Below are 11,089 nucleotides of genomic sequence, written 5' to 3'. Positions count from 1 at the left end.
TTTTCCTCCTTTGAGTTCTTAAGTGAAATTAAAAGCATGCACTTCATTATGCACCCCTTCTCCTTCCCTCCATTTCTCTCTTCCTCTGATCCTTTGGCTGGATGCCAGTCACTGCTGGCCAATTACACGCTAGGGGTTAACAAGTGGTTTCTTTCCTTTCACATTCCCATGTACTCAGTGTCCTAAGGAAGAAGGAAGAACATATCACATCATGCACTCTGGAAACTGTACATGTCAACAGTAAACTAAATGAGAACTGACTAGCTCTCTCGGTCTCTCTCCACTGCTAAAAGGGACCACTGGAATCTTAAGAAATCTGTATATATACACACACTGTAGCTGGGCGCTAGGTATGTGAGGAGTAACACACACAGAATTGCATGGGCTCGGCAGTGTGATCTATCTTGGCAACAGCTGAGGTTTAGAATGAAAATTGGTTGCCACTCAGGTTGAAAAAGTCACTGACCGAGAGGTATAATAACAATGCCCACTGGAGTTCAGTTTTTAAACCCAGTGGATAGCTGTTTTGCTGTAAATGTAAAACTCTGATCTCTCACTAATCTGTGGCAACCAAAAAAATGGGAAGGACAGAAACACAACCTTAACTCATCTTCCACCCCTCCTCCAACATCTTCCGTACACCCACTGCCTGCTTCTCATCCACATTCCTTGCCTTCCTGCCTAGCTCTTTCCTTTTGCTTCCCTCTTTAGTTTTTTCTTGTTATCTTTATCTCATGAGCCTCCCAGTCCAGCTTCCTATTTACTTGCCTTTTCCTTAATGACAAATGTTCTCTTCCTTGCTGAGACCAGCAGCTAGCACATTGACTTTGGAGGCTCAGACACTTCTTAGGATCTTCTATGTGGCTTCTCTGTCTCCTCTGAAGTTTCCCAGTGGTAGGGGTTACATTGTGCCTCCCAGGGTACTTCTGACACCGATTCTTAGCCGTAAAGATGAAACAACCCATTTCTATGGAAAGTGGTTCATCCTTGAAAACAAAGCATCTCTTCCTTTCTGGACCATATTCTGTACCTGGGTCCCTTATTAGAATCTGGGAAAATCTCAGGATCCACTCTGGCAGCTGGAGCATCATGGGTAGTGCTGTTGATGACATCAGCTCCTTGGGCATCTATTTCTAAGGGGAAAGCAATTAAGTAGAAGAAGAAGGCAAAATTAAGGTTGGTTGGTCTGTCTGTCTCATCCAATTACTAGCTGGTCAGTAGTTTTTAACATTCAAAACAGTTGATCAATTAGGAAGTCAGTAGAGCTAAATTATTTTTAATCCCCTGACTGGAGGCCAAATTCTGCTCTGTTACACCAATATATCTCCATAGTCATACCATTGACTGCAACTGTGGGTGTTTGGCACTCTGAAAATGAGGCCACTTATTTAGGTGTCTAGTATGGATTTAGGTCTCTAGCTTCTGGCAGCTAAATTTAACCATTTTGATTTAGGCTGATTGGGACGGATTCTGCTCATAGTTATGCAATTGTAATTCTGAGGTATTGTAACTCCACTTAAATTAATGGAGTTATTTCAGATTTACACTAATATAACTGTCAAGTATCAGAGGGGTAGCCATGTTAGTCTGTAGCCACAAAAACAATGAGGAGTCCGGTGGCACCTTAAAGACAAATAGATTTATTTGGGCATAAGCTTTTGTGGGTAAAAAACCACTGAAGAGGTGTTTTTTACCCATGAAAGCTTATGCCCAATAAATCTGTTAGTCTTTAAGGTGCCACCAGACTAATATAACTGTTAGCAAAAACTGGCTGTGCATGTGCAATAAAAAGTTTGCCGTGTACTCATAGTTGATATTTGGGTACCATTCCATGCTAACCTCCCTTTTTCTCAAACAGAAGGAAAAAACACTCCCCATTTTCTCAAATGAATTCCTTTGTGTGCTATTTTGTTATTGTTATTGAGAGCTTGAGCCAAATCAGCTCAGCTGTTTGAGTTAGATGAGCATGAATAAAAATACACTTATCCCATATGTTTCAATGGCACTGTTATGTGTGCATTGCTCCAAAAATAGCTATACCTAGAAACTCACGAATTGGCTTGTTTTATAGTCCTTCATTGAGGAAGGAGAATCAACTCAAGTTTGAAGAGCATGGGTTAAGTATTTTTAAAGTTGTGAATGTTTAAAAGTGGCCATTTTCAAGTATGGGTCTGGGAATTTTTTATTTTAACACTGCATTTAATGCTGCTTTTGGCAGCGTGTGTGTGCGCACGCACAAGTGTATGTACACATGCTATATCTCTGTGTGTATGTGTTTTTCTATATAAAGAAAGAGAGAAAATGCTATGTGGAATGAAAATCCATTTAGCAGAAAAATTAGATCTCCTGAGCATTTGTATTTTCTGCAAGAACTAGAAAACACTAGTACTATAAAAATAAGACACGGAATGATCTAAACCAATAAGATATGATTTTATGCCAAGATCTGAGGAAGGATCTATATCTTTATCAGGTTTCTCTCACTCAGGAGATGAAAATCACATGGAAGCTTGTTAGAAATTCGCCTTATACAGTATATCTTTCAGAAATACATTGTAAAGATGTTTGCCAGTTTCCAAAGTGAATTACAGACTCAGTGGCAGTTCCTGCCTCTTTCCTTGTACAAACACAAACACAGCACACTTATACCCACACTGTATATACACAGACTGTAGGAGGCAAATGCACACACAAACACACTGTCCCTACGGTTCCATGTGTCTGTGTCTGTGATTTTCTCAGTATCACTAGCACTCAAACATTGCCCTGATCAGGGCTGCACTGAAAGCTTGCCAGGAGCCTAAGGTTTGGCATAGTATGGCAAAATTTGCATATTACTAATCAGATTTCAACCACCTACATTTTTAATTCAGGCTTGAAACCCATGCAGTCACCATAATTCAAGGCTCCATCTTGATGTGTCTCTTCTCTCTGCTCCCAGCCATGGCTACTATGTTCAATGGAAACCTTATGGCCCAGGTTTCAACTTGTTCAGGCCTGGGGCAAGAACAGGTGCATAATTATGGGACTTTCTTCTGGGGGACAGCAGGCTGAGCCCCACTCTCACTGCTAAACTAGCTTTTTCCTAGACACCCAGCTCAGGAAAAAAGGACCCCCAGACCCTAAACAACATAGCAATCCAGCTAATAGGAGGAAAAGGGAGTTCTATCTTCTAATTTTTAATCTTGTAGGTTTCTCAGATGTTACAATGATCAGTCTTGAACTAATAAACCTTAGTCCAAGTGGCATGCAGTATAACACTCAGAAAGAGATGGAGCACAGCATGCTGTGACCTGTAGTCTCTGTTGGCGATACCTCATTATTAAAGAGGAAGGTGACTGCATAAGGGTATGAGTGGTTTCTGGAACACTTTAGCCATCCTTCCTCCAAATGCTATCAAAATCAGCAAGTTGGAGTCCCATCCAGTGCCCTGTTTGGAGAAGGTATTATGGACTCCTACCTTCTGGTATCTGATTAAAATGTTTATCACCTGGCACACAATACAGTAGATGACATGTAGTCTTTCCCCCCCCCGCCTCTGTCAAAGAAGGATGTGTTTGCTATTGTAATGTCTATTGAAACATAAACATATACCTTTAAAATAGCATTTCACTCTGACAATACTCCTGGTGAGAACTGAGAATAGTATGGGGGAGATAATGCACTCCAGACAAAAGAAGAAGACACCAGTGAGAGGCTTATCTGCCAGAACCTGTATTGCCTATTTAAACAATAATCCCCTTCAAAATGATGTTTTTCTATGTACATTTAAAATGCATGATATTCAGTGTGTTCATGTGGCTTTTAATAGCCTGAATGATTTTCCATACAGCTAATTCCATAAATATATTCTGTTTTGCTTCTGCAATTTGTAGCATGGTCCCTAAAATGAAGCACTGCACTGCGGGTTCACCTCACCCAGGAACATTCTGTTTAACAAACAAGCCATTTCCCAAGTAACAGAAGTATCGAGATAGGATTGAACCTCTCACCTGCCAGGATGTTTTGTGGTGGGTGAATTGTTGGGAAGGTCCCTGGTGCAACTAGTGATTCTCTTACAAGGACAAATCTTGAGGCCCTTACTCTGATGTTAATCAGTCAAACTCCCATTCACACAGTGGGCCAGAATGAAGCAACCCAGAGGAGTTTTGTCTGAGAAAGGGTGGAGTCACATCTGAGTTAGAACCAAGGGAGAGGGTCTCTCTACCACTGTATGCTGCTCCAGTGGCTTACAGGAGCCATAAAAGTGCCACAAGCAGTCAAGGGAGGATTCTTCTGGTGTAGGGCCACTATAACCAGCCCGTTGCTGCCTCTCTTACAAGCCCTAGCATGGAAGGTTTGCTGGGGATAGGGATAGGAGAAGGAGGGGGCTTTGCCAAGGGTGGAAGGAGGTGTCTCCCAGGCACATGCTAGGGGGATTCTGGTCTGCGACACAGTCCACAGCCAGCCCTTGGGAGGCTGCTGTAAAATAGGGCTGCTCTCATTTACCATCCCGCATCTGCAGCTTGAGGTCTTCAAACCACAATTTGAGGACTTCAATAACTCAGACATAGGTTAGGGGTTTGTTATAAGAAGTGGACGGGTAAGATTCTATGGCCTGCATTGTGCAGGAGGTTGGACTAGATGATCATAATGGTCCCTTCTGACCTTAAAGTCTATGAGTCTATCTGGCCCAGAATCCAGGTGATGCAAAGATGGCTTAAAGCCCCCTTTGCCAACCTCCACAGCGTGGGCTGCTGCACTCATAAGAAGCATCGCCCAGAATCGCACATCCCAAGTGACAGCTTGTAGGCCAGATGTTCCACTGGTGTAAATCAGCATCTCTCCATCCATATGGAGTAATGCCAGTCTACCTCAGCTGAAGATCTAGTCAGGGTTTGGCTGAGGGTTTGCAATTGGGTTGTCATTAGGGCTGGTTCATCATTTTGGATCTCATCCACCACCATTGAAATCAATGGGAAATTTTGTTGTAGATTTCAGTGCGGACAGGATCAGGGACTTTCAGCACTGCCTCGGGCCATTAGTCATTAAAGCTGTGACTGAGAGATACAGACAACTGGCCGGAAAAGCAGTTCACTTTTTTGAAGGAAAATGGTAGCCATGGGTGGGAGAGATTAATTAAAGTTGAAAATGAATTTAACTGGGAAGAAAGTGTCCTGAGCAATGCTGCCGTTTGATTGCAGCCCTATAGTCAAACTCTCTTTTTCTCTTCCCTGTGTAGCTGGGAACAGACTGGGAGCTTGGGTTGGGGTGGAAGTAGTACAAGAGCTAACTGAAAAGAGATGATATTATTCTGTTTTCTATATATGGTGCCTTTAAATATAGTGAAGTCCCCTTCCCATTGCTGCAGAGGGCATTGAGAGCATTGCTGCCATTGTGTGTGTTCAATTCATATGCAGAATGCTTCTGAGTGAGTAACACACTGTGATCCTTCTTGTGGAAACTTACATTTGTTCTTTGTTGAAAAAAATGTCATCCAGGCAAGGACAGCATAATAGGAGCATCTCTAAAGATCCCATAGACTAACTCCCAGTTATTGTCAACTGTGATGGTTACACCTGTCCATTAAAAACTAGATGGAGACCCACCAAATTCATTGCACTGCACAGCGCCATTAAACAAATGGGTAATGACTTTTGGTAATGATTTTCAACCAGTGATGGAAGTGAACCAATAATGCACAGGATGGAGAGTTCCCAGCAAGTACAGCAATGTGCTAGGAGTCAGAACTCCTGGGTTGCATTTCTGGCTCTGTTACTGAATCATTGTGTGACCTCATGTCCTCCCTGTTCCCATTTGTAATATGGTGATAATACTATCAAAGGGCTATTATGAGTCTTCATTAATTGGTAATGATATAGATTTTTGAGATTGTCAGACAAAAAGGGGCTACATGGCAAATTCTGCCCTCAGTTACAACCAGGTGGTCCCACTGAAGTGAACAGGGATTGTATAAATGTAACAGGGGGCAGAATTTGGGCCTACAAGTGCTAAGAAACCTTTTTTTATGAATGACTCTCTAGTCCATTTTCAATCTCCTGAGCCATCCTTCTCTACCAGCATGGATTCACCAAGGGCAAGTCATGCCTGACTAACGTAATTGCTTTCTATGATGAGATAACCGGCTCTGTGGATGAGGGGAAAGCAGTGGATGTACTATTTCTGGACTTTAGCAAAGCTTTTGATACGGTCTCCCACAGTATTCTTGCCAGCAAGTTAAAGAAGTATGGGCTGGATGAATGGATGGTAAGGTGGATAGAAAACTGGCTAGATGGTCGGGCTCAATGGGTAGTGATCAATGGTTCCATGTCTAGTTGGCAGCCGGTATCAAGTGGAGTGCCCCAAGGATCGGTGCTGGGGCCGGTTTTGTTCAATATCTTCATTAACGATCTGGAGGATGGTATGGACTGCACCCTTAGCAGGTTTGCAGATGACACTAAACTGGGAGGAGTGGTTGATACACTGGAGGGTAGGGATAGGATACAGAGGGACCTAGACAAATTAGAGGATTGGGCCAAAAGAAATATGATGAGGTTCAACAAGGACAAGTGCAGAGTCCTGCACTTAGGACGGAAGTATGCATCCCATGCACTGCTACAGACTAGGGACCGAATGGCTGGGCAGCAGTTCTGCAGAAAAGGACCTAGGGGTTACGGTGGACAAAAAGCTGAATATGAGTCAACAGTGTGCCCTTGTTGCCAAGAAGGCTAATGGCATTTTGGGTTGTATAAGTAGGGGCATTTCCAGCAGATCGAGTGATGTGATCATTCCCCTCTATTCAGCACTGGTGAGGCCTCATTTGGAGTACTGTGTCCAGTTTTGGGCCCCACACTACAAGAAGGATGTGGATAAATTGGAGAGAGTCCAGCGGAGGGCAACAAAAATGATTAGGGGGCTGGAGCACATGACTTATGAGGAGAGGCTGAGGGAACTGGGATTGTTTAGTCTGCAGAAGAGAAGAATGAGGCGGGATTAGATAGCTGCTTTCAACTACCTGAAAGGGGGTTCCAAAGAGGATGGATCTAGACTGTTCTCAGTGGTAGAAGATGACAGAACAAGGAGTAATGGTCTCAAGTTGCAGAGGGGGAGGTTTAGGTTGGACATTAGGAAAAACTTTTTCACTAGTAGGGTGGTGAAGAACTGGAATGGGTTACCTAGGGAAGTGGTGGAATCTCCTTCCTTAGAGGTTTTTAAGGTCAGGCTTGACAAAGCCCTGGCTGGGATGATTTAGTTGGGTTTGGTCCTGCTTTGAGCAGGGGGTTGGATTAGATGACCTCCTGAGGTCCCTTCCAACCCTGAGATTCTATGGTTCTATGATACCAGAACAGGAAGTCAGACTGTCCCAACTGCAGCAATAAAATCTCAGGCACATCAGCAAATAAGGCACATGCCTTTATGAATCATCTCATGGATGTGCTCTCAAGTTGTGTCTTTTTCCATCACACTGTTGATTAATAAGCAAAATTACATCTATGATCATTGCAGTAAGCACACCGTGAAAGATAACCATTGAAGACATCTAAATGTTTCCCTTTTTTGGCAATGCTTTCAGATAATGGCCCTAATCATTATTAGTTCCTTTGGTGTTCACTGGAATACCATCCGTCACAACTAACTCATTTGGTATTAATGTGGATGTCAGGCATACTCCCACTCCTGTAGGGTTTCTTTCCATTAGAATTCAGTGTTCATTGGCTGGAACTTTATGTTCACATATTATTGCAGGGAAGAATTTGGTGGTGGAAGGAATGCATAGGGACATCAAACTTTTCCTGTGACAAATTACATGCATTCTTTCAAATATAATGCTACTAATAATAAGCATTGGGTTTCTTTTCTGGCACATGGCTGCCTCCTTTATTTCAGCAGCTCATTCTAAACTGCTACAGTCATCAAAGATTAAACCCAAACTCCCACTTTCTCTCAGACTGTAGCTAGAACCTGGTTTTCTTCACACTCTGTCAAACCTTATATATATATTTTTCTTTTTGAAGTTAATTTTTAATTTGCCGCATTGTCAATAACTGACAAGCCCAGGCTTTCGAGATTAATTCCTGTATTTATAATGATACTAATTAGGGAAATCTCTGAAGCACTGTTATAATAATAAATAACAATAAGCTCCCCCACTTTCCTCCCACCAAGGCATTATCAAAGGAGGTTGAAGAACATACAGTACAGCTCACTGAGGACAAAAAGGTGGCTTTATGCCATCTTGGAGCCTGACCTGACTTTGGGCCAGGTGTGTCCCAGGCCAGCTGTCCAAGGGGATTATTATAACAGCCAGGGTATTATGGTAGCACCAAGGAAGTCTCAGCCGTGCCTTCTACACCATCCATAGAGAGGGCTGGTGTTGTAGCAGTGACCGTGACCGTCAGTGAAGGATTGAGGTGAACCCTCCCATGACTGGCTATGCTGGCTTTAGGGCTAATCAGTGCTGGTGGAGCAGCCTTAGCATTCCTGCTAACTAGAGGGAAATCTCCTTTAGCTCTAGTGAGAGAGGCCTGTTTTTATGGAGCTGACAGATTAGAATTCTGATCCCAGCTCTGTGTGTGTGACAGATGGAATAGTTATGCTGTTGTCTCCAGCACATGGATTTGTTATAATAGGCTTAACATTTCACCTGCCCTCTTAAAAAAAAGAAAAAAAAAAGATTTCTACCCGAGTTTTTTCTCCCCTTAACAAAAACAAATTCAATGCTCTTTTCCCCTCACTTGAATGAAATACATACCCAGTGCTCGTGAGCAACCCTACAATAATAAAGCTTTGCGTGTGTGTGAAATCCAAGTTCAAGTTTCAAGCTTCTGAGGATAACGGTGTGAAAGCAATGGGAAGAATGGAATGGTTTTAAATCATTGTTTTGAACTATGTTAATATTCCCCGAGTGTTCTTTCTAAGTTCATTGCCGGTGACAATTTCCACAGCAGTTGTAAACCACAATTAGTGTGTCACAGCTCAGCATTACATCGACTTTCAACTAGAAAGATAACCCTGCTGTTGTAATAGATGCTAAGGGTGACTTCCAGCTGAGAAAAGTTTTAGCTCAGCTCCTACCGGCTCATTGGGAGTAGGCTGCCTTTTGGCTCATCTGGCAAAGGATCCTAGTTCATGTCCTGCTTGCAGTAACATGCTTTATGTGCACGGTCACCAAGCCCAGCCAGTGACTTCCCAGAGATGGAGCTTGGAGACTTCCCAGTAGTGACGTTCATGGCTCCACTTCTTAAAGACCTTTGTGACTAGCAAAATATCAGATGCTGGCTCATAGCTTCCCCTGCTTAATACAGGATTTGGAGCTGAGGTCAAGGTCCTGAAAAGGGAAACATAAATGTAATGAAGTATTCCACCCCAAAGGATTTTGTAATCCACTAACATAGGGCAGGTGTACACTACAGACCTATGTTGGTATTACTACGTCACATGGAGTGTGAAAAATCCACATCTTTGGGCAACATAGTTTTACTGACCTAACACCCAGTATAGACAGTGCTATGTCTATGGGAAAGCTTCTCCTTTCAACATAGGTACTGCCTCTTGGGGAGGTGGATTAACTACGCCAATGAGAGAAGCTCTCCCATTGGCATACTGGTGTCTTCAGTAAAACATTCCAGCAACGGTGCAGCTGTAGCGCTATACGTGAAGACAAACCCATAGACATTTCCAATGACTCAGCACAGATCTCACTTAAATCTTTGGATCTCCCTGTGATTCTACTCCAGAATTTTTGCCTATTCTTTTCCAGATCTGGGTGCTGTAGATGTCTGTTCAACACCCCACACCTTTGCATTCCTTCCCTTTACCCCCATCAATCATCCTGTATAACTGAGAAATGTTTCCAGAATTAGGCATCATGTGAAGCAGAGATTTTGATCCAGGCCTCTGTGTCTTTCCAAGTCGATTATTGCACTGCTTTGCTTATTGCCATTCTGACTCATTTGATTAACAGGCTGTGACTGGTGACAAAGTACGCCAACCAGGATTCTGACTGGCACCAGGCAACTGAGTCATGCAATCTCAAAACTGTCCCAAATTAAAGTGGTTAGCAGCCATAATTCGGTCGGTGACAGGCAAACCTCACAGTGTTCAGAGGTCGAGGTCAGATTTGTTCAAAGGTTTATCCAAACATATAGCAGTTAGACAAGGTATCTCATGAGACAGAGCCTTCCTGTAAGGTTTCCTGTATGGCCAAGTTACGAGCTAGTAGAAAATACCTCAGGAAAAACTTCTATTCCCAAGTGAAATCAGGAAATTCAGAGGCTCTGTGGAAATGACAAACAAAAAACAAAGCAAACACAATGCCCTGCTCCCCCAGCCATGCAAAGAAAGGGATTAACTGTATGTTCCAACTGCCATAAAAGCTTCAGGGACCTGGCTGAAGGCACAGACTCTTTCTTATTTTATCCAACCCAAGTTGCCTACCCCTAATTATTAGGTGCTTATGCTGACTAGAGATAGAGGTGTGGTGTGATCCCAAGAGTGGGCATTCAGATATCATGGTGATGAATTCATACAAATAGGTAGGGAGATGAGTTCCAGTCACAGTTCTGACACTGACTCCCTTCAGGGTATGTATACGCTGCAACTAAAAAACATGTGGCTGGTTTGTGCCAGCTGACTCAAGCTCATGGGGCTCCGGCTGCAGGACTGTTTAATTGTCATGTAGACTTTTGGGCTTGAGCTGCAGCTCCAGGACCTTCCCACCTCACAGGCCCTAGAGCCTGAGCTCCAGCCTGAGCCTGGAAGTCTACACTGCAATTAAACAGTCCAGTGAGCCCGAGTCAGCTAGCACAGGCCAACCGCAGGTGTCTAATTGCAGTGTGGACGTACTCTTGGAATTAGGATCAGATCCTCTCAACCCAACTGCTTTTCTTGATGGCCTTGGGCAAGGCATTTCACCTCTCTAAGAACTCTCTTCAGTAAAAGAGGTCAAATGATACTCACTTAGTCACAGGAGGAATTACGTCGTAATCTGTTAATGTTTTTGACATGTGCTGAAGGTGATGAGTTCTCTTCAGTGGAAATTCTGGTTGAAATCATTCATTTGGTTCATTCTCTCTTCAGTTGGCCAACAAGACTTTGGAGCAAAGCAACA

General features: G+C 43.2%; 1 long non-coding RNA gene across 1 annotated transcript; it reads right to left on the bottom strand.

Annotated features, from left to right (window-relative positions):
• Window positions 1-773: 773 nt before the first annotated feature.
• Window positions 774-10,311, bottom strand: LOC123373865. The gene is made up of 3 exons (XR_006580900.1): window positions 10,209-10,311; window positions 9,055-9,307; window positions 774-1,133 (listed from the first exon to the last, which is right to left on the bottom strand). It is a non-coding gene; the product is annotated as an uncharacterized LOC123373865 (long non-coding RNA).
• Window positions 10,312-11,089: the final 778 nt, after the last annotated feature.

The sequence above is a fragment of the Mauremys mutica genome, chromosome 7 (assembly GCF_020497125.1).
Source record: "Mauremys mutica isolate MM-2020 ecotype Southern chromosome 7, ASM2049712v1, whole genome shotgun sequence".
Classification (NCBI taxonomy): domain Eukaryota; kingdom Metazoa; phylum Chordata; order Testudines; family Geoemydidae; genus Mauremys; species Mauremys mutica.
This window is presented reverse-complemented; position numbering and strand designations above follow the sequence as displayed.